The following is a 25,432-nucleotide window of genomic DNA, read 5'->3' as shown; positions in this document are numbered from 1 at the left end:
ATATGGGAAAAGAATTTGAAAGAGAATATATATATATATATATATATATATATATATATATATATATATATAAAACTGAATCACTTTGCTGTACACCAGAAACTAACACAACATTGTAAATCAACAATACTTCAATTTAAAAAGCTTTCATGAAGCTTAAAGGCTTGTGGGGGTCAAGTACAAATCAACTAATCCCAAGAATAACTGTGATGACTGCCACAAAATAGGTTTTTATGTTACCATGAAAGCATAGTATTCAAGAATGTGGACTAGCCTGGTGGATCTGGGAAGACTTCCCTTTGGAAGAGACATTTGAACTAAGATCTAAGGGCTGATGATGAGTAGCAGAGGCTGAAAGTATTCGGGCAAGAAGCACAGCACGTGCAAAGGCCCAGAAGTGGCAGGAGGGTGGCATAGTTAAGGAACAGAGACAAGGCTGTGTGGTTAAAGTAAAGTGGATGTTGACAAAAGATGAGGCCAGAGGAATGGGGACCTGGTTAGGAAGTCCATTGGAAAGACATTGGGTTTTCACCTAAGAACAACTAGAAATCTGTGGAAGTGTTTTAATATGAGGTGGTGGGGAGTGAAGGAGGAGGAGCTGGGAGCCCGACATAATTCATTGTGCACTTTCATGAGGGAAGAGATTTATCTTACTCCCCACTGTATTCCTTACACACAGTAGGCACTAAAAACATATTTATGAGATGAACTAATACATTCATAGGTAACTTTTGAGAATATCACTCTGGCTTCAGTGTGGAAAATGCTAATGGGAGTGGGGACCAAGAGGGTGCCAGGGAGGCCAAGGAAGGGGCTATTTCAGAACTAAAGAGAAGGACATGGTGATGGATTGAATACAGCCAAGGGGATCAGAAGGTGCCAGGATAGCTCCTAGGTTTCTGGCATGAGCCACTGGGCAGATGACAGCCCCACTCATTGAGACTGGGAGAGCCCCATTCATTGAGACTGGGAGAGAAGGGCCAGCTGTGAGGAGGAAGGTCACATCATGTCACCAGACATAGTTTCCATTTATATAACCACAGGCTGTGAATTCTGTCTACAGAGGTAGCAGGAAATAATGAAAATACATCCAAATGAACCCAAACTGCAAATCTGGAGCAAGAAGTAGCCCTAGGTCTCCTGACCTTGTCGAGTTCCCTCAGCTTTGAGAGTCATCACTAGACGTTAAAATAAAACCTTGCAAAACGTTAAAAAATAAAACCTTGCTATGGACACTGTCCCTCAACATTTGTGATGTAGGACACAAATAAGTCTGAAAAGTCATTCTGTGTTGGTTGGACTTATATGGGAGATAAAGCTGTTGAAAGTGAATTGGTTTGGTCCTAGGAGAGGCCGTGAGGGAGTGGTACATGTACAAGTTTCAGGTCTTTTGAAAAATATAAAACACCAACTAGAATAGTTATCACCTCACCAAACTGTTGTCCTTATTGAGAAACTGCTGAATTACCAGCCAGGTTATGGCTCATCATACCCCTTTTCACCATTACCCACTCTCTGCCACAACCACAGCGACCAAAAACAGACAGCTCACAGAGTGACTGATTTGAAGCTGCTGATTTGAACAATTTATTCTATCCCAATGACACTTTGGTTTCATCTCGCCTGAGAACCTTGACTGCCAGACTTGATAATACAGTCTGTCCTATGAAGGAGAACATACAAACCAGTGAGCCAGTAGGCATGAAATAAACTGCTTTCAGAGGCTGGGAGATTATTCGTGTACTTTAAAATTCTAAGTTTACAATCCATATACACAGGAATCCATCTAAAGTAAGATGTGTTGTTAAAATATCTTTAGCATTGGCATCCTGCTTTATCCTTCTGCAGGACCATAATTTTCCAAAACTAAAATCACATGCTGTCCCTGAGGTAAGAATGATTGACATCTTACACTACAGATGGCTGAGCAGATGTGCACCCAGGTATGAGACCTCACTGCAAACTGGCTGGCCAATCAGAGAGGAGCTGAGAACTGCATTCTGAAGCAAAGACGAGTTCTCTACAGGGAGATCAGAGATCTAACTTGCACAGAATTGTCCCACTGTCAACCATGTTGGAATGCAGAATTAGGCTCTCTTTGAGTTAATAAAGTATTGTCCATATCTGCAACTAATATTCCCACCCCCAAGCATCATACAGGGAGCTCCAGTTCAAGAAATCCTTTGGTTAAACAATTTTAGGGGTTATGAGCACAGTCCTTAGAGACAGACTTGACGTTGAATCCCTGCTCTCTCTGTGAAAATGTAGGCAAATTGCTTAGCCTAAGACTCAGGTGTGTCACCTAAAATAGGATGTAATATTGCCTACTTTTCAGGAATGCAGTAAGTACAAATGAGGAAGAATGATAAGCACAGTGTTTGGCATGTACTGACAAACAAAAGGGTGTCAGTAATTTTTAGAATTGTGTAATCAGTTCCCTGCAAATCATGGCACAAAACACTTCATTGTTTCCCTGGATCAGAAGTATCTTAAAAATTCCTTCCAAAAGAGAAGAGGTAACTTGATGATTTTGGAGTTATAGTCCAAAATAAGCTGCTGCAAGAATGATTTTTCTTTGAATTCTCCTGTTTCATCTTTTTAAAAGATGGCAAGTTATCTGTTATTCTCCACAATATATCATGCATATTTTAATATTTAAAATACTTTTAAATAAAAAGTCCTCCAGGAGGATATGACATATTAATCCTATACTCCTTGGTGAGGCATAGTGAGGAAGGACCAAGAACACTGGCCATCCCCAGGGATGGCCTGGGGGCTTCACTTTGGGGACTACCTTTACATGGGCAAGTAACTTCTCTAGGTCTTAGTTTTCCCATGTGTAGAATTATAATAAAAATATTTCCTTCACGAGGTTTGCTTCCACTCCCTCTTCCCCACCTACTCCCATCCCCATCCCACCACTTCCAGCTTTGTCAAGTCCCTAGAGGTAGAACAAGTCACCATTTTTAAAATTATTTTAAGTATATATATAGAGTCTAGTGCCAGGCACCAGGGTAAAGGCTGAATCACTAAAGATAATATAATGTCAAAATTTAAGAGAATGTCCATGAGGAGATCTGGTTTTCTCTGACCTAGTCTGAAAAGCCACACAGCATCAGTACTGCTGCATTCCATTGTTACAACCAGGTCACTAAGACCAGCCCAGATTCAAGAGAAGGGGGCTTGAAACTACCTTTGATGGAAGGAGTGTCAAAAACATGTGGTCATATTGTAAAACGAGTATGTAGATGATCTACTCTTAGAGTTCCAAAGAAAAAAGAAAGAGAGAGAGAGAAGAGGGAGGGAGGGATGGAGAGAGGGAGGGAGAGAGGGAAAGGACAAAGATGTGTCAGACTCTACACAGAAAACTACAAAACATTATCAAGATTCATAAATTGGAGAAATCATTATTGGAAAGATATTAACCCTTCTTTTTTCAATATTTAATAAAATACCAATCAAAATCCCAGCAAGCAAAAATCAGTGTAATTGACCACATAACACACTAAAAAAGAAAAACCATATGTTTACCTCAGTAGACACAGCAAAAACATTTGATAAAATCCAACATCCATTCCTGATTTTTTAAAAATCTCTCAGAAAATTAGGAAGAGAAGAGAATCTCCTCAGCCCAATAAAAGGCATCTATAAATACCTACCACTAACATCACTCTTAATGGTGAAAGACTAAATACTTTTCTTCTAACACCATGAACAAGAAGAGATGCTCATTCTCACCACTTCTATTCAAAGCTGTAGTGGAGAATCCAGCCAGTGCAACGAGGCAAGAAAAAGGCATCTAGATTTTAAAAGAAGTAAAACTCTTTGTATTTGCCGACTACCTGATTGTCTATGTAGGAAGTCCCAAGGAATCTATAGAAAAGTAATCAAAACTAATAAATGTTTAGCATTGTTACAGGAAAAAAAGAGTAAATACAAAAAATCAATTATATTTCTACTATACTAGCAATGAACAAACTGAAATTGTAATTAACAAAAAATACCATTTACTGTAACATCAAAATATGAAATAATTAGGGATAAATCTGTCAAAAGGTATGCAAGACTTGTACACTGAAAATGACAAAATATTGTTAAAATACATTAAAAGGTAAACATATGGAGAGATATAGCATGTTTATGGATCAGGAGATTCAATTTTTTAAATGTCAATTCTCTCTAAATTGATCTATAGGCTCAGTGTAATCACAGTTATAATTCCAGCAGGGTTTTTTTGCTGAAAATTTACAAGTTTATTCTAAAATCCATGTGGGAATGTAAAGGGTATAGTATAGCCAAAATGAATTTAAGAAAGAACAAAGTTGGAGGGCTAACATGACTTCAGAATTTTTAAAAATCTACAGTAATCAAGAGAGTCTGAAATTGGTATCAAGATAGATAAACAAGGGCTTCCCTGGTGGCGCAGTGGTTGAGAGTCTGCCTGCCGATGCAGGGGACGTGGGTTCGTGCCCCGGTCTGGGAAGATCTCACATGCCGCGGAGCGGCTGGGCCCGTGAGCCATGGTCGCTGAGCCTGCGCGTCTGGAGCCTGTGCTCCGCAACAGGAGAGGCCACAACAGTGAGAGGCCCACGTACCGCAAAAAAAAAAGATAGACAAACTGGATAAGCATCTTCACAGAAAATCAAATTTGATTCATACCCCACACCATATACAAATATTATCTCAAAAGGATAATAGACCTAAATGTAAAACTGAAAACTATAAAAGGTATAGAAGAAAATCTTGGTGAATTTGGATTGGGCAACAAGTTCTTAGATACAACAAGAAAGTATGATTGACAATAGAAAAAAATGATAAATTAGATTTCACCAAAATTAAGAAAGTTCTGCTCTTAAAAAGATATTCTTAAGCAAATAAACAAGCCACAAACAGGGAGAAAATAACTGAAAAGCACCTATCTTATAAGGCATTTTATCCACAATATATACAAAGAATTCTCAAAACTCAACAGTAAGAAAAGAAACAAGCCAATAAAAACTAAACAAAGCCTTTGAATAGACACTTAAGCAAATAAGATATTAAAATGGCATATAAACACATAAAAAGATAGATGCTCAACATCATTGGTCATTAGGAAAATGCAAGCTAAATTCACTTCACCTCTAGTAGAATGTGTAAAATTAAAAATACAGATATACCAAGTTCCAGTTGAGGATATGGAGCAGTTGGGATTCTTCTGCATTTTTGGTGGAGATGGAAAATGGTTAACCACTTTGAAAAACAGTTTGGCAGTTTCCTAAAAAATTCAAAGTAAAATTACTAGTGACCTAACCATTCCAATACCGGGTAATTTACTCAGGAGAAATAAAGCATATGTCCATACAAAGACTTGTACATGAACATTCCTAGTAGCTTTATTCGTAATAGCCCCAAACTGGAGACAACGCAATGCCTATCAAAGGTGAATAAATAAAAAAATCCATACAATGATTGCTATTGAACAATAAAAAGGGATGTACTATTAATAAACAACAACACGACAGATGAATCTTAAAATAAGTATCCTGAGTGAAAGAAAAGCCAAGAAAAAAGTAAATACTGTATGATTCTATTTATATAATAATCTAGAAAATGCAAGCAAATCTATATAATCTATGTTATCAGTGGTTGTCAGTGGATTGGGGAGTCTGGGAGGAATGGAATGGAGGGATTACAAAGGGGTACGAGGAAAGTTTTGGGTGTGATAGATATCTTCACTATCTTGATTGTGGTAATGGTTGCATGGGTGTTTATATGTCAAAACTTATATAATTACACTTAAATATGTGTAGTCTACTATATGTTTATTATACTTCAAAAACATTGTTACAAAATTCCAACAGCTTTTGGGGAAAATTAAAGGCTGTTTCCAAAATTTATATGAAAAATGCAAAGTGTCAAGTATAGATCAGACAATTTTGAAAAGCAAAATTGGAGGACCTAGCTGGCCAAGATGGCAGAGCAGGAAGACCATGGGCTCACCTCCTCCCACGGGCACAGTAAAATTACAATTATTTAGAGAGCAACTATCTATGAGAACAAGCTAAAGACTAGCAGAAAAGATTTTCTACAACTAAAGATATAAAGAAGGAGCCACAACAAGATGGGTAGGAGGGGCGGAGACAGAGCATAGTCAAGACCTACATCCCCAGGTAGGTGAAACACAAATAAGAGAATAATCACAATTGCAGAGGCTCTCCCCAAGGAGCAAGACTCCCAGGCTAGGGGCATTGCCCGGGAAGATGAGCCCCCAAAGAGCCTGGCTTTGAAGGCCAGAGAGATTTGTGTATGAGAGAGCCAGAGGGCTGAGGGAAACAGAGGCTTTGCTCTTAAAAGCATATGCAAAATCTCACATACTCCAAGTCCCAGCACAGAGGCAGTAATTTAAAAGGAGCCTGGATCAGACACAATTGCTGCTCTTGGAGAGTCTCCAGAGAGCCAGGAGGCAACTCGGACTCTCCCAGGAGACACAGATGCTGGCAGAAGGTATTTCTGAGAGCTCAATCTACCACGAGGACACAAGTGCTGGCAAACTCCACTTTGGAGTCCTCCCTCTAGCCTATTACTGTCAGGGGCTTACCCATCCACCAGCAGGCTGGCATCCTCAGGACGCGCACATACATGTGGGCATCCAGCCCAGCCCACCAACAGGCCAACACCAGCCTGAGGACCCCCAGATTCCACAGCCAGCTGCTCCATGACACGACCCTGCCCACCAGCAGGCTGGCAGCCACCACATGAGGCAGGACCTGGCATCTACTGGGCAGGGGCTAGTCCTGTCTACAGCACCCCACAGTAGTTGGCCTGGCAACAACAGAAGGGCACATGCATCCCACATCGGGGGCACCCCTAACACATGCAACTCTGCTGACCAGAGGGGAGTGTGCTACAGGGCCCCACTGGATGCCTCCTACATAAGGCTATTTCTACAAGATCAGGAAACATAAGCAACATACCTAATACATAGAAATAAACATAGACAGTTAAGAAAATGAGGACACAAATAACTATGTTCCAAGTGAAGAAACTAGACAAAACCCCAGAAGAAAAACTAAGCAAAGTAGAATTAAGTAATCTACCCAATAAAGAGTTCAAGGTAAGGAACATAAGTATGCTCCATGAACTCTAGAGAAAAATAGATGAACACAGTGAGAAGTTTAACAAAGAGTTAGAAAATATAAAGAACCATGAGTGAGCATGTTCTTATACTCCTACAATAGAGTCTCTCAAGAATGACAAGTAATTTTCAAAGGCTTAAATAAAAATGAGTCTACCATAAGGAAGTTTATTAAAACAGGAGGGAAATTTCAATTGAAAAAATTAGTTGACAAAAATATTTGCTGTGTTCTTTTTGTTGCTCCTGAAGTTAACAATAAGACATGGATGTGAACTTTAAATAGTTTATGGCTTGAATATATATAAATTTTTTAGGCTGTAAGTTAAAATATAATCACGGGCAACACAGAGTCCTCTAACAGATGACACTTGATTATTTATTGGTTATATTACTTTGTCTTCTCCATTTGGGCATTCTTACATTATTTTATCCAAAATCTCTGTGATAGTTAATTACATTCCACATACAGGTAAGTTTACCATGAAGCTAATAAAATTTAATCTCTAGGGCCCCCACCTGCACTGGCTCTTTTAAAATCTTGTTCTTAATTTTGTTATTGTAATTTGTATTATTTTTCTTAAAAAAAATTACTTCAGTTCAGACTCCACAAAAGCTGGAGCTGTTCCTGGTTCCTTAGAAGGGATTTTTTCCCCTTGGTGAGAGGTGGGGCCATTCTTACTGTGTTTCCTCTGGGGTGAGCTTGGGGCTCTTGTCACTGTTGGTCCCCCTCCTCCTGCAGCCAGCGGCTTTCCCTTTCACTGCTCCTTCCTCTGTGGCTTTCCCTGTGAGGACAAAACTAGTCTTTACAAATCAGATGCAAGCAATTCTTGAAAATATTTTTGTTGTTTAAATTATGTAGTACTGAGCCTGACAGGTCTCCCTCTCATCCTATTCTATTCTCCAAAGGGAACCACTGTTCATCATTTGTATCCATCTTTCCAGATCTTTCTCTGCATTTGCATACATGAATACTTAAAACATTTTAAACTAATATTCTGTTAATAAACAATTATGCTAGGTAGGATGGGAAGATGGCGGAAGAGTAAGACGCGGAGATCACCTTCCTCCCCACAGATACACCAGAAATACATCTACACATGGAACAACTACAGAACACCTACTGAAGGCTGGCAGAAGACCTCAGACCTCCCAAAAGGCAAGAAACTCCCCACGTACCTGGGTAGGGCAAAAGAAAAAAAGAAAAAACCGAGACAAAAGAATAGGGACGGCACCTGCACCAGTGGGAGGGAGCTATAAAGGAGGAAAAGTTCCCACACACTAGGAAGCCCCTTCGCAGGCGGAGACTGCGGGAGGCGGATGGGGGAGCTTCGGAGGCGCGGAGGAGTGCACAGCAACAGGGGTGCGGAGGGCAAAGCGGGGAGATTCCCGCACAGAGGATCGGTGCCGACCGGCACTCACCAGCCCGAGAGGCTTGTCTGCTCACCCGCCGGGGCGGGCGGGGCTGCGAGCTGAGGCTCGGGTTTCGGTTTCGGTTGGAGCGCAGGGAGAGGACTGGGGTTGGCGGCTTGAACATAGCCTGAAGGGTTAGTGCACCACGGCTAGCTGGAAGGGAGTCCGGGGAAAAGTCTGCACCTGCCGAAGAGGCAAGAGACTTTTTCTTCCCTCTTTGTTTCCTGGTGCGCGAGGAGAGGGGTTTAAAAGCGCTGCTTAAAGGAACTCCAGACACGGGCGCGAGCCGCGGCTAAAAGCGCGGACCCCAGAGACAGGCGTGAGCCACGGCTAAAAGCACGGACCCCAGGGATGGGCGGGAGATGCTAAGGCTGCTGCTACAGCCACCAAGGGGCCTGTGTGCGAGCACAGGTCACTATCCACACCTCTCTTCCGCGGAGCCTGTGCAGCCCGCCACTGCCAGGTTCCCGGGATCCAGGGACAACTTCCCCGAGAGGACACACGGCGGGTCTCAGGCTGGTGCAACGTCACGCTGGCCACTGCCGCCGCAGGCCCGCCCCGCATGCAGTGCCCCTCCCTCCCCCCCAGCCTGAGTGCGCCAGAGCCCCCGAATCAGCGGCTCCTTTAACCCCGTCCTGTCTGAGCAAAAAACAGACGCCTTCCAGTGACCTAAACGCAGAGGCAGGGCCAAATCCAAAGCTGAGCCCCTGTGAGCTGTGAGAACAAAGAAGAGACAGGGAAATCTCCCCCAGTAGCCTCAGAAACAGCGGATTAAAGCTCCACAATCAACTTGATATACCCTGCATCTGTGGAATACATGAAGAGACAACGAGTCATCCCAAATTGAGGAGGTGGGCTTCGAGAGCAAGATCTATGATATTTTCCCCTTTTTCCTCTTTTTCTGAATGTGTATGTGTATGCTTCTGTGAGAGATCTTGTCTGTATAGTTTTGCTTCCACCATTTGTCCTAGGGTTCTATCTGTCCATGGTTTTTTTAAAAAATTTTTTCTTAATAATTAATTTTAATTTTAATAACTTTATTATACTTTACCTTTGTTCTTTCTTTCTTTCTTTCCTTCCTTCCTTCCCTCCTTTAGACAACGAATCATCCCAAATTGAGGAGGTGGTCTCTGAGAGCAAGATTTATGATTTTTTCCCCTTTACCCCTTTTTGTGAGGGTGTATGTGTATGCTTCTATATAAGATTTTGTCTGTATAGCTTTGCTTACAACATTTGCCCTAAGGTTCTATCCGTCCCTTTTTTTTTTTTCTAAATAAGTATTTTTTAATTCAATAACTTTATTATACTTTATTTTATTTTACTGTATCTTTTTTCTTTCTGTCTTTTTTCCTTCTTTCCCTCCTTCCTTCCTTCCTCCCTCCCTCCCTCCCTCCTTTGTTTCCTTCTTACCTTCTTTCCTTCTTTGCTTCTTTCTTTCTTTCTTTCTTTCTTTCTTCCTTCCTTCCCTCCTTTCTTTCTTCATACTTCTACTAATTCTCTCTACTTTTTCTCCCTTTTATTCTGAGCCGTGTGGATACAAGGCTCTTGGTGCTCCGGCCAGGAGTCAGGGCTCTGCCTCTGAGGTAGGAGAGCCAACTTCAGGACACTGGTCAACAAGAGACCTCCCAGCTCCACATAATATCAAACGGCAAAAATCTCCCAGAGACCTCCAACTTAACACCAGAACCCAGCTTCACTCAACGACCAGCAAGCTACAGTGCTGGACAACCTATGCCAAACAACTAGCAAAACAGGAACACAAACCCACCCATTAGCAGAGAGGCTGCCTAAAATCATAATAAGGCCACAGACACCACAAAACACACCACCAGACGTGAACCTGCCCACCAGAGAGACAAGATCCAGCCTCATCCACCAGAACACAGGCACTAGTCCCCTCCACCAGGAAGCCTACACAACCCACTGAACCAACCTTAGCCACTGGAGACAGACATCAAAAACAGCGGGAACTACGAACCTGCAGCCTGCATAAAGGAGACCCCAAACACAGTAAGATAAGCAAAATGAGAAGACAGAAAAACACACAGCAGATGAAGGAGCAAGATAAAAATGCACCAGACCTAACAAATGAAGAGGAAATAGGCAGTCTACCTGAAAAAGAATTCAGAATAATGATAGTAAAGATGATCCAAAATCTTGGAAATAGAATAGACAAAACGCAAGAAACATTTAACAAGGACCTAGAAGAAATAAAGATGAAACAAGCAACGATGAACAACACAAGAAATGAAATTAAACATACTCCAGATGGGATCAATAGCAGAATAACTGAGGCAGAAGAACGGATAAGTGACCTGGAAGATAAAATAGTGGAAATAACTACTGCAGAGCAGAATAAAGAAAAAAGAATTAAAAGAACTGGGGACAGGCTCAGAGACCTCTGGGACAACATTAAATGCACCAACATTCGAAATATAGGGGTTCCAGAAGAAGAAGAGAAAAAGAAAGGGACTGAGAAAATATTTGAAGAGATTATAGTTGAAAACTTCCCTAATATGGGAAAGGAAATAGTTAATCAAGTCCAGGAAGCACAGAGAGTCCCATACAGGATAAATCCAAGGAGGAATACGCCAAGACACATATTAATCAAACTGTCAAAAATTAAATACAAAGAGAGCATATTAAAAGCAGCAAGGGAAAAACAACAAATAACACACAAGGGAACCCCCATAAGGTTAACAGCTGATCTCTCAGCAGAAACCCTACAAGCCAGAAGGGAGTGGCAGGACATACTGAAAGTGATGAAGGAGAAAAACCTGCAACCAAGACTACTCTACCCAGCAAGGATCTCATTCAGATTTGATGGAGAAATTAAAACCTTTATAGACAAGCAAAAGCTGAGAGAGTTCAGCACCACCAAACCAGCTTTACAACAAATGCTAAAGGAACTTCTCAAGATAAAAAACACAAGAGAAGGGAAAATCTACAATAACGAACCCAAAACAATTTAGAAAATGGGAATAGGAACATACATATCGATAATTACCTTAAAAGTAAATGGACTAAATGCTCCCACCAAAAGACACAGATTGGCTGAATGGATACAAAAACAAGACCCATATATATGCTGTCTACAAGAGACCCACTTCAGACCTAGAGACACATACAGACTGAAAGTAAGGGGATGGAAAAAGATATTCCATGCAAATGGAAACCAAAAGAAAGCTGGAGTAGCAATTCTCACATCAGCCAAAATAGACTTTAAAATAAGGACTATTAGAAGAGACAAAGAAGGACACTACATAATGATCAAGGGATCGATCCAAGAAGAAGATATATCAATTGTAAATATTTATGCACCCAACATAGGAGCACCTCAATACATAAGGCAAATACTAACAGCCATAAAAGGGGAAATCGACAGTAACACATTCATAGTAGGGGACTTTAACACCCCACTTTCACCCATGGACAGATCATCCAAAATGAAAATAAATAAGGAAACACAAGCTTTAAATGATACATTAAACAAGATGGACTTAATTGATATTTAGAGGACACTCCATCCAAAAACAACAGAATGCACAATTTTCTCAAGTGCTCATGGAACATTCTCCAGGATAGATCATATATTGGGTCACAAATCAAGCCTTGGTAAATTTAAGAAAATTGAAATTGTATCAAGTGTCTTTTCCGACCACAACGCCATGAGACTAGATATCAATTACAGGAAAAGATCTGTAAAAATTACAAACACATGGAGGCTAAACAATACACTACTTAATAACGAAGTGATCACTGAAGAAATCAAAGAGGAAATAAAAAAAATACCTAAAAATAAATGACGATGGAGACACAATGACCCAAAACCTATGGGATGCAGCAAAAGCAGTTCTAAGGGGGAAGTTTATAGCAATACAAGCCCACCTTAAGAAGCAGGAAACATCTCGAATAAACAACCTAACCTTGCACCTAAAGCAATTAGAGAAAGAAGAACAAAAAAACCCCAAAGCTAGCAGAAGGAAAGAAATCATAAAAATCAGATCAGAAATAAATGAAAAAGAAATGAAGGAAACAATAGCAAAGATCAATAAAACTAAAAGCTGGTTCTTTGAGAAGATAAACAAAATAGATAAACCACTAGCCAGACTCATCAAGAAAAAAAGGGAGAAGACTCAAATCAATAGAATTAGAAATGAAAAAGGAGAAGTAACAACTGACACTGCAGAAATAAAAAAGATCATGAGAGATTACTACAAGCAACTATATGCCAATAAAATGGACAATCTGGAAGAAATGGACAAATTCTTAGAAATGCACAACCTGCCAAGACTGAATCAGGAAGAAATAGAAAATATGAACAGACCAATCACAAGCACTGAAATTGAAACTGTGATTAAAATTCTTCCAACAAACAAAGGCCCAGGACCAGATGGCTTCACAGGCGAATTCTATCAAACATTTAGAGAAGAGCTAACACCTATCCTTCTCAAACTCTTCCAAAATATAGCAGAGGGAGGAACAGTCCCAAATTCCTTCTACGAGGCCACCATCACCTTGATACCAAAACCAGACAAGGATGTCACAAAGAAAGAAAGCTGCAGGCCAATATCTCTGATGAACATAGATGCAAAAATCCTCAACAAAATACTAGCAAACAGAATCCAACAGCACATTAAAAGGATCATACGCCATGATCAAGTGGGGTTTATTCCAGGAATGCAAGGATTCTTCAATATACGCAAATCTATCAATGTGATAAACCATATTTACAAATTGAAGGAGAAAAACCATATGATCATCTCAATAGATGCAGAGAAAGCTTTTGACAAAATTCAACACCCATTTATGATAAAAACCCTGCAGAAAGTAGGCATAGAGGGAACTTTCCTCAACATAATAAAGGCCATATATGACAAGCCCACAGCAAACATCATCCTCAATGGTGAAAAACTGAAAGCATTTCCACTAAGATCAGGAACAAGACAAGGTTGCCCACTCTCACCACTGTTATTCAACATAGTTTTGGAAGTTTTAGGCACAGCAATCAGAGAAGAAAAGGAAATAAAAGGAATCCAAATCGGAAAAGAAGAAGTAAAGCTGTCACTGTTTGCACATGACATTATACTATACATAGAGAATCCTAAAGATGCTACTAGAGCTAATCAATGAATTTGGTAAAGTAGCAGGATACAAAATTAATGCACAGAAATCTCTGGCATTCCTATATGCTAATGATGAAAAATCTGAAATTGAAATCAAGAAAACACTCCCATTTACCATTGCAACAAAAAGAATAAAATATCTAGGAATAAACCTACCTAAGGAGACAAAAGACCTGTATGCAGAAAATTATAAGACACTGATGAAAGAAATTAAAGATGATACAAATAGATGGAGAGATATACCATGTTCTTGGATTGGAAGAATCAACATTGTGAAAATGACTCTACTACCCAAAGCAATCTATAGATTCAATGCAATCCATATCAAACTACCACTGGCATTTTTCACCGAACTAGAACAAAACATTTCACAATTTGTATGGAAACACAAAAGACCCCGAATAGCCAGAGAATGAAAAAAAGAGCTGGAGGAATCAGACTCCCTGACTTCAGACTATACTACAAAGCTACAGTAATCAAGACAATATGATACTGGCACAAAAACAGAAAGATAGATCAATGGAACAGGATAGGAAGCCCAGAGATAAACCCACGCACATATGGACACCTTATCTTTGATAAAGGTGGCAGGAATGTACAGTGGAGAAAGGACAGCCTCTTCAATAAGTGGTGCTGGGAAAACTGGACAGATACATGTAAAAGTATGAGATTAGATCACTCCCTAACACCATACACAAAAATAAGCTCAAAATGGACTAAAGACCTAAATGTAAGGCCGGAAACTATCAAACTCTTAGAGGAAAACATAGGCAGAACACTCTATGACATAAATCACAGCAAGATCCTTTCTGACCCACCTCCTAGAGTAATGGAAATAAAAACAAAAATAAACAAATGGGACCTAATGAAACTTCAAAGCTTTTGCACAGCAAAGGAAACCATAAACAAGACCAAAAGACAACCCTCAGAATGGGAGAAAATATTTGCAAATGAAACAACTGACAAAGGATTAATCTCCAAAATTTACAAGCAGCTAATGCAGCTCAATAACAGAAAAACAAACAACCCAATCCAAAAATGGGCAGAAGACCTAAATAGACATTTCTCCAAAGAAGATATACAGACTGCCAACAAACACATGAAAGAATGCTCAACATCATTAATCATTAGAGAAATGCAAATCAAAACCACAATGAGATATCATCTCACACCAGTCAGAACGGCCATCATCAAAAAATCTAGAAACAATAAATGCTGGAGAGTGTGTGGAGAAAAGGGAACACTCTTGCACTGCTGGTGGGAATGTGAATTGGTTCAGCCACTATGGATAACAGTATGGAGGTTCCTTAAAAATCTACAAATAGAACTACCATATGACCCAGCAATCCCACTACTGGGCATATACCCTGAGAAAACCAAAATTCAAAAAGAGTCATGTACCAAAATGTTCATTGCAGCTCTATTTACAATAGCCCGGAGATGGAAACAACCTAAGTGCCCATCATCGGATGAATGGATAAAGAAGATGTGGCAGATATATACAATGGAATATTACTCAGCCATAAAAAGAAACGAAATTGAGCTATTTGTAATGAGGTGGATAGACCTAGAGTCTGCCATACAGAGTGAAGTAAGTCAGAAAGAAAAAGACAAATACCGTATGCTAACGCATATATATGGAATTTAAGAAGAAAAAAAAAATGTCATGAAGAACCTAGGGGTAAGACAGGAATAAAGACACAGACCTACTGGAGAACGGACTTGAGGATATGAGGAGGGGGAAGGGTGAGCTGTGACAGGGCGAGAGAGAGTCATGGACATATACACACTAACAAACGTAAGGTAGATAGCTAGTGGGAAGCAGCTGCATGGCACAGGGATATCGGCTCGGTGCTTTGTGACCGCCTGGAGGGGTGGGATAGGGAGGGTGGGAGGGAGGGAGACGCAAGAGGGAAGAGATATGGGAACATACGTATATGTATAACTGATTCACTTTGTTATAAAGCAGAAACTAACACACCATTGTAAAGCAATTATACCCCAATAAAGATGTTAAAATAAATAAATAAAAATAAATAAATAAATAAAAGATCCCTCTGTCCAAAAACAATTTTTTTAAATTAAAAAAATGTAAAAATTTAAAAAAAAATTATGCTATGTGTATTTCTCTGAAAAAAATTTAATTTAACAATTTATCTTGGATATCTTTCCAGTGCATATAGATCTAACTCATTCTTTTTTAACTCTGTGATTCCTGGACATGGATGTCTGTTTTCTTTCCCAGGTTAGCGAATTTTTCTTCTATTATTTCTTCAAATAAGTTCTGTGCCTCTTTCTCTCTCTCTTCCTCCTGGGATCCTTATAAGACTTGACATTGTCCCAGAAAGCTTTTAAAATATCCTCTTTTTAAAAAAATTCTTTTTTCCGTTTCTCTTGGGTGATTTCCACTACTTTGTCTTCCAGATCATTGATCCATTCCTCTATCATATAATCTATTGTTGATTCATTCTAGTGTGTTTTTTATTTCATATTTTGTATTCTCCAGCTCTGGCAGCCACCAGAGGACTGCAAACAATCCTCTTGGGAAACTGCTATTATTCCCTTTTTTAATAAGGAAAGTGAGGCTTAGCTTGATTGGGTGACTTACCCAACGTCACACGATTGTTGAGTGGTAGAGTCTGATTCTCCTGTTTCTCAGGCAGACCTCAATACATACGTATTCTGGGCTTACTTCACTAAAGGGGAAGGAAGAAAGGCTGGGAAAGAAAGGCAAGGAGATGGAACAGGAGGAGATGAGACCCCCATGCATTCACCCTCAGGAAGAGGACCGTTTCCCTGAGGGGTGATGGAGGAAACCGACCTAGCATTCTTGTTTCAAGAAACCTGCATGCTGAGCAGATCATCAGGGCAGGCCTGGGTACCAAGAGTTTCCCTCTGCACGTACTTTGCCTCACCCTCCACCATCTCTCCTCTCTCGGCCACAGGGGCTCTTCTCCAAGGCTGTGCCAGCAATCCTCCCTGGTTCCGTGGTGGTCCATCCACATGGTTACCATGGCGCTGTCCATGGTCCTGGTCCTCTTCATCCTTTTGGCTCCTACAGTGTTACTACTTCCATCTCAAAGGCATCTCTGATGGGGCTAAATCCAGCCTCCCTAGGGACACGAAGTCTTTCCCCTGAGGGACATCACAGCCTAGGGACGCAGCCTGGAAGTGCCACCCAGGTCTCCTGCTGAGATCCTCACAGGTTTCTCCTCTCCCTTCCTCTCTCCTGGTCCTCAAAATCTTTCCCCTCCTCAGCTCCTCCGTCTTCAACTGGCTGAAGCCATTTCCAAAGACCAGCCTTAGACCCCAGCCACTCTGCTTCAGGCCCAGCCAGGATCCCTGAGGCTTGGATTCACACTGAGACTCTCACTGTGTGACAAGTCACACCTTTTTTAAATGATAGGAAAGGAAAAGCATGAGGAGAAAAGACATTGGTCTTACCACTCACTGGGGTAAAGAATATAAAAAGATGACTCAGTTTGAGACAGAAGACCCCAAGTATGGTTTCTGGCTGCCTTTGAGATATCCAGCAGGAGACACACAAAAAGGCAATTAGAAGTCCAGAGCTCTCTGGCTAACTTTCTGTAGACCCCAGTGTGGAAGTGCATTATTTTCCCTCTTAGCCATTTCCATATGGACAAATAGCTTACAGGACCAAGCCTGTCTATTTCTAGAACTCTATTTGGTCCTCTAGTTTCACCCCTATTCAGAAATACACTTACAATTTCACGTTGAAGAAGAAAAGGGCAAGAAGAGAAATTCAATAAAATATTTTTCCCTAGGAGTAGTTAAGGCCCATGAACTGATTTTAAAACTCTCTGACTTTAAAACAAGTTATTACAGGTGAAGAAAATTATGTCTTTGGAGATCAATGTCTCATTTTCTACTGACCACAATCTCCTTTCTGTTTCACCTGATTCGCACCAAAACATTGGCTTATAAAATATTTAAGAATTCTAAGAAATTTCTAAATTCTAAGAAATTCTAAGAAACTTTCACTTGAAAAACTGCTGAGTTGATTCCTAGATATTGCCAGCTGGTTAACCTAGTCCCCAGATTCCATGACTAATACCTACTGCTGAAGGGACAATGTTCCAAAGTGGGGAGGGGAAACCCAAAATATGGTTTATTGTGTAAAAAGTTTAAGTTCTAAACATTTGAGATATTACAGAACCATGCCATGGATACTCAGTACATGCATTTTTTTCTGTGATGTTGATGGATTTTCAACCATATCATTTATATCACAGTGGGATAAGCTGTAAAACCAGGTCACAGCTCTAGCAAAAGGAAATATAAGCTGATAAATAACACATAAGCAAGGTATACCAAGAGTGAGTCACCTAGTAATGCCACAGCGATCCCACGGCTGCCAGCTGTGGAGCTGGACATGGAACCTGCAGCTCAGCTCCAGGATTTTTCCCATCACCTCATCGGGGAGAGCAAGCCCACCCTGGTAAGCCCATCTGCTCTCCTCATTACTGACACAGGGAGAAATGCCGCCATGAAAAGCCTATGTCATCTGGATCTCCTTCCACTTCACAAATCTCCAAATCTGGCCCAAACCTGCCATGAGGGTCTAAAGCCTGCAAACAGTTACTTCCTACCATCCATATTATGAAATTGGGTGATTTTTCATGATGTTCTAAAATCCAAAATAAACAGAAAACACAACTACCTGTGTAATAAACAGGATGGGCTCAACTTCCTTTCGTAGCTATTCTCTGTGATGTTTAAGTTAGAGGTGAGATTTTGGCAAAATTCTGATGGCATCATTGACAGAGACCCAGAAATAACCAGTTCCTGCCTTGTTCACCCAACCTCCCTGAGAAAATCTGGACTAAGTGAGTTATGTGCAAAACAGATGACAGGGAATAAAAGTAAAACCTAAATAATAGCTGGGAAAACATCCAATAGCCCCAGTGCAATGACTTTTTGGTAAAAGTTAGATGGGAAAACACAGTTTAGGCTCAAAGACCCAAGAGAGCTCCTAGTTTCCCCCCCACCCCTCACACGTCCCCACCATGGTCTAGGATGGTTGGAGTCCCCAGAGCAGGGATGGATGACAGCCTTACCTGCACGCAGAGAGAAGGTGCCTTCCTTCCTAACATGTAGCCCAACAAATGGCCTGACCAATTTGGTTAACAAAAAACTCTCCTTTGGTTGTATAAAGTCAGGAGAGGTCTAGGCTGAGGCCAGTTTGCTGCAGAAAGATGGGTAGAAATCTCCCTCCCGATAGATAGCTCTTATTAGAGTGAAGAGAGGCTTTTTCAAGAAAAATGTATATTAATTCAACCAAAGTGTTATTAATCATCATTTACAGTCAAAATGTTGCCACAAGTGTTTTTCTTACATGCTTACCATGTGGCATATTAAGTAATTAACTAATGAGAATATGACAAAATAGGATATACATGCAAGATACTGGGCTGGGTACTGGGGAGAGTACGTCAATAAATAGACACGTAAGTACTCTCTTCAAAGGACTTACGATTTGGAAGAACAGACAAGAGAAGCCATCTATTCAACATGGAATGTGGTGAGAACAGTGGAAACCTGAGAACCCAGGTCAGGAGTCCTCTGGGGCTGAAAAATATCAGAGGAGGTGTCAAGGAGGTAGCTGGATTTGAACGGGGCCTGAAAAGATTGGTAAATAGTCTAAAATAAATATTACATATTTCCCCATAGGATTAGTGTACACTCACAACATAAATGGTAGCCATTCTAGGGGGGATATTTTAATCAAGTGAAAGAATAAAGCAAATCACCCACAGTCCCACCAGATTCCAGCTCCTCTGACAGAGCATGATGGGAGGGAGGTCCCTTCGGGAGGAGGGACACATACACAGCAAGGCACAGAAGTGGGAAGGCACAAGGAGACATGAGAAAACAATAGAGCCAGATTTGCTGGGATGCACGGGTTACAAAAGGGAGGCTGGATTGGTCTCTGTCCACCCTACAGACCTAAGATATGCACCAGGAGGCCTGAAATCCTCCCAGGGGCCACGGCTGGGTTAAGATGCTGCCAGAGAGAGAAGAGTTGGACATCCCTGCTCCCAACTTGCTCCAGGCCCATCTGTCCTTGAGGGCTGGGTTCTTCTCAGCTAGGTAGCCAAGCAGCACCCCTTTCTAGGTATCGATTAGTACTTTTAATTTCCTAAAAATTCTGCTTGAACCAGGGAGCCAGAAACTCTGATTCCCTGCAAGGGCCAAAGATACCACAGCAATGTTAAATGGACTGCAGTGACCTTGACCAAGACCAAACCACAGAAATAGCCCAGGGAACCCTGCCCAGAGGTCACACATTAACCAGAGATCTATAGACCCCAAGCCTGTGAACTTGAATAGAAAAAAAAATGCATCTTTATTTTCATTAATCTTTAACTGCAACACAGCATTTCCTTCTATTACAAACGAGAGCAGTGTTAACAGTACCCATGACTTTGTCACCAACAGAAAACACAGATATTTTCATATCATATTACAGTTATTACTGTTAATTCAAAATATTTTATCGTCATTTCAAAATTCATTATTAGACTCATCACTGGATCCTGTTATTAAATGTGTAAAAAAAAGAAGCAGGAAAATTTTAAAAATATTTTGTTAACTGCATTTCATTACAATTAAGCTCTTTTATAATCCTATGTATTTAATGTTATGCATTTAAATACATTACCCTAAGAAAAGTCCACAGGCTCCCGACTGCCAAAGAGGTCCATGGCACTAAAAATTCAGAGCCGCTGGTCATAAAGGAATAAGGAATTGGTCTAAAAGTCAGACTCAGCATCAAATCTGATGAATAGAGGGGACATTGTTCTGAATACAGTGAAGTAGTTCAGAAGGTAACTAGTGAGAAAGGGCGACAGTTGTCCTCTAGGCACATTCTCTAAAAGCGACACTATTTTTTAAGTTAACATATGATGCACTCCTTTCTAAGACTGTGATGAAGGGATCAATAGAAATACAGGATCATAAGATACCAAGAGAAGGCAATCAAAGGTAGCATCTTAAACTCCCATTCCTTCCCTCTCTTATCCCCCCACCCCCTTGGCAATCCTAAGTCTCTTTTCTATATCTGTGAGTCTTTTTGTTTCATAGATATGTTGATTTGTATGACATTTTAGATTCCACATGTAAGTGATATGTTATGATATTTGTCTTTCTCTTTCTGACTTAGTATGATAATCTCTAGGTCCATCCATGTTGCTGCAAATAGCATTATTTCATTCTTTTTGATGACTGAATTATATTCCATTGTATATATATACACCACATCTTCTTTATCCATTCATCTGCCAAGTTTGGGATTAGCAGAGGCAAACTATTATATATAGGATGGATAAACAACAAGTTCCTAATGTATAACACAGGGAACTATATTCAGTATCCTGTGACAAACTGTAATAGAAAAGAATATATATATATATATAACCGAGTCACTTTGCTGCACAGAAGAAATTAACACAACATTGTAAACCAACTATACTTCAATAAAATTTTTTAAAAAACAAACAAAGGTAGCATCTTTTAAAGTATTTGCTTCCCTCTGAGTCAAAGGTCCTTGTCCTGCCTCCTGGCCCAGTCCAGACCCAGGCTTCAACTGGGTACACGTCTGACATAACTAATTTTTGTACTTGCTTCTGTCCAACTGCTCTGGACACATGTGAAACCCTAGATGGGGAGGGGCACTGAGAATGGCAGGGTGGAGGGGTGGCAGCTTATGAATGGAAAGAGCTAGACCATTGAGAACTCTGACACTTATAGGCTCTGACCAAACATCATTCAGAGAGAAGGAATGTTCTCTCAACTCATAATATCATGATCTTGTAGACAAATTGGCTGAAATCTTCCATAAAGGCAGCAAGACCTTAATTAGAACTGCTCGCCTCAAATCGAATTGCTGGATTAAGCAGGTTGGGAGAACTATAATACTGGGGGTAGAGAGGTGGGGGCCACTGGTGTGGGTGCACAGCATAAAAGGAACCTGTCCTTTTCCCTTCACATGGTCCACTTTGATCACTGCAGGTACCGCAGTCCTGCAGCAGAGTGGCATATGGCATTGGGTTCTTTGAAGCTGGCTTCACCAGTGATTAACTGACCAGCTGAACCTGTGCTGGGAAGAAAGGGAACCTCTGAGTGAGGCAGGGCTGTAGGGCTAAGGGTACCTGTGAGTTCTGCAGAGAAGATGCTGTGACACCCTTCCTCTGCCAACACAACTGTGGGAGACAGCCAGAACTAAGACATACAAGCCACTGAGGATTCTCAGAAACTGACAAGGAGGAGCTATGGGGGAAAAAACCAACTAAATTGTCTTTGGTCAAGGAGTGGGAATCTGAAGAGATAGAAATTTATGTATTACTGTAACTGGCCTCATTTTAGTAATAGATGGGCAAAACCTATGACTTTTCCATTACACAGTCAACAGGGAATCAAATGTTCAGGTTGTTGGCTCTTGGGACCCAAGTCAAAGAGGGAAAAGAGGATGCTAGATTTCATGCTCAGCTTAATATTACCTGTTCCCTGCTCTCCACTTTTGAGGTGAAGCATCCAGCCTTTTTGGAACTGTGGCATCATGAAAAATCTTACACAAAGAACCTAGGGGCAGGACAGGAATAAAGACACAGACGTAGATAACGGACTTGAGGACATGGGGAGGGGGAAGGGTAAGCTGGGATGAAGTGAGAGAGTGGCATGGCATATATACACTACCAAATGTAAAATAGATAGCTAGTGGGAAACAACCGCATAGCACAGGGAGATCAGCTAGGTGCTTTGTGACCACCTAGAGGGGTGAGATAGGGAGTGTGGGAGGGAGACTCAAGAGGGAGGAGATATGGGGTTATAGGTTTATGTATAGCTGATTCACTTTGTTTTACAGCAGAAACTAACACACCATTGTAAAGCAATTATACACCAATAAAGATGTTAAAAAATAATAATAATAAAAGAAGAAAAAAATGTATCAGTAGAACTGCTCGCTCCAGAGCTTAGAAAACCATAACATGGCAAATCTTCCTCAAGAGATATAACTGAGGAAAATGGTTCAGAGGACGATGAAGCCAGGTGACTGGAGTCCTGTGAAATGATGCAGTGTCAGTCCATACCTGCCTCCATGTTACTAAGACACCTCCCCATGGTTTGTCCAGGGGAAAAGGATACGAGATCAAAGCTGAAAGAACGTGCTCCTGTATAGTAAGAAAACAACCATTCCCTTAACTGTATAAATAATTTTTTAATTAAATTCAACATTTGGGTTCTAAAATTTTCCAGCTGAAGTCATAGCTTTGCAAAATATCAAAGTTGGAAGGACTTGAAGTGAACTTTAACAAAGAGAATTCTCCTACAGAGAGTAAAAAAAGAATAAGTTTAGGTTAATAGAAACCAAATTAAGTTTTTTATCGCTCTTACGGTAACGTCCTCTCTCTGGGATATCTAGTTAAGTAAATACTCTTTTTTGATAATTGGCATTTAAACCCCAAACAATGCAGCGGTAGACAACAGAGGACAAGGACAAACTTGAAGCCCAGAATCAGTCTTTCCATCTGAAGTCTCCTGTGTTTTATAAGAAACAGTGAGGATGTGAGAGATTAAGGACATGAGAAAGAAAGAAATGTAAAATAATTTAACATGTTCTTTAATAATTATGCCTTTTCAAATAGAAGAAAGCTGAGGCCTCGATATTGAGAAAAGTAAATGTGAGGGCATTCCTTTTCCAACATAAATTCTCCCTGTATCCATCACCGAACAGCACTGCTTGAAAATTTAATTGAATGTTTTCTATGTCTAGGGAGCTGTGAATAATGGCAACAAGGAGAGTAAATAATAATTCAATGTCTTTGCAAATCTTAACTTTCAAGCAAACAGTAACATTCACAATACTTTCCAAGTTGAAATTAACAAATTTAAATTGTCTAGGACTTTCAGTAAGCCTACTAACATCATCGTGGTACTGAATGTGGGGGAGAGGGTTTTGGACAAAAGGAGAAGAGGCTCATTCTTTACATTTTTCCCTGTGTTTATTGCTCAAGGGCAAAAGACAGCTGTTATTACCAGGGTCTTATCCATGAGAGAGAGAAGCAGACAGATGGGAGGGTCACACCCACTGAGTCTGTGCTGGCCTCTCATCTGACTGGCCAGGCCACGGGCCATCACCATGTTAGGACCTCCACCCTGCCCCATCTTACAACACAGACTTTCATGTTGGATCCAGAGAAGCGTTTAATTATATGGCACAGTGAAAATAACACTAGTCTAAGAGTCTGGAGGTCTGTGATCTAATCCATACCCCCCTAATAACAGCTGTGTGGCCATGGGTGGTAACCAATTTCCTCATCTCTCAAATGAAGAGGATGCACTAGATCAGGGGTCTACAGACTTATTCTGTAAAGAGTCAAAATAATAAATATTTGGGACTTTGAGGGCCACATGGTCTTTGTCCAACTACTCAACTCTGCCATTGTAGCACAAAAGCAACCACAGATATACATAATCAAAGTGTGGCTATGTTCCAATAAAACTTTATTTACAAAACAAGTAGCAGGCTGAATTTGGCCCAAGGGCTGTAAGGCTGTAGTTTGCCAATGCCTGGACAAGATGACTTTTTATATCCTTTCCAGCTCTGAAATCCCAGGAACTTTTGATTCTAAAATTGAGGTAGGCAGTTAGTCCTAGCAGATGGGTTTGCCATGCCCAGGAAGAAACAGCAGATAGACCCAGAAAATAAGGATGACTTGATGGTCTCTGAGCCTAAAAATCCACCCACATCTGGCAGTGCAATAAGGCAAGAAAAATAAATAGACATTCTAAGGATTGAAAAGTAGGTAATAAAACTGTCTCATTTGTGGAAGATATGATTGCGTGTATTCAAGGAGAGAGAGAGAGAGAGAAATTATCAGAATAAGTAACAAATAAGCTGGTCAGTTTTCTATTCATCCCCCATCTATTCCATTTCTCCCTTGTCCTGTACTGTATTGAAGGGAACAACTTTTTGCAATACCACTTTTGCCCCCTGGCTTCTGTCTACACTCATTCAGCCAATGGAAGGGACTGGCTGAATAGTAGTGGGGGTGGGAGTGGATCCAGGGTGTTTTTCTCTCTGATTTCTGTGGCATCTCAGGGAACTACTGATTCTTTCTAGTTCCTGCAGCACGGCTGTCTATGGTTCCACTTTTGCTGAGTGATGCTGGTCTCTGGGCTTCAGTAATGCTACCTTCTTTTTTAATTCCTCCAGATTAGAAATGGAAGCAACTTACTGGTTTTTTTTTTATAATTTGGATGCCCCATTACCTCTCCTCTTTCAATTTTCAATTCCTCTTTCACCTGTTAAAAATCTCTTATATTAAGTTCTTTCCATATAAAATACTTAAAATAGTTTCTGTTTTTGTGGTTGGAAAACAAGTTGCTATGTACTACAAAATCAATATACAAAAATTAATTTTGCCTCTCTGTAACAGCAACAAACAATTAGAAAATGAAGTTTTAAAAAGATACTATTTGCAATAGTGTCAAAAATATAAAATACCTAGGAATAAAAATAATGAAAGATATGCAAGTCTTCCACACAGAAAACGATAAAACACTATTAAGAGACATTGGAAAAAAATCTAAATAAAGAGGGAAATATTTTTATATAGAACATATAGGTACTAACTACAAAAGAAAATATTGATAAATTAGACTGCATTAAATTTTAACGCTTCTAGCCATAAAAATACATGATTAAGACAGGGAAAAAAAAACCATAAAATAGGAAGACATTATATATATATATATA

Source organism: Monodon monoceros, unplaced genomic scaffold (genome assembly GCF_005190385.1).
Source record: "Monodon monoceros isolate NGI ecotype Baffin Bay Population unplaced genomic scaffold, NGI_Narwhal_1 Super_Scaffold_3, whole genome shotgun sequence".
NCBI lineage: Eukaryota > Metazoa > Chordata > Mammalia > Artiodactyla > Monodontidae > Monodon > Monodon monoceros.
This window is presented reverse-complemented; position numbering follows the sequence as displayed.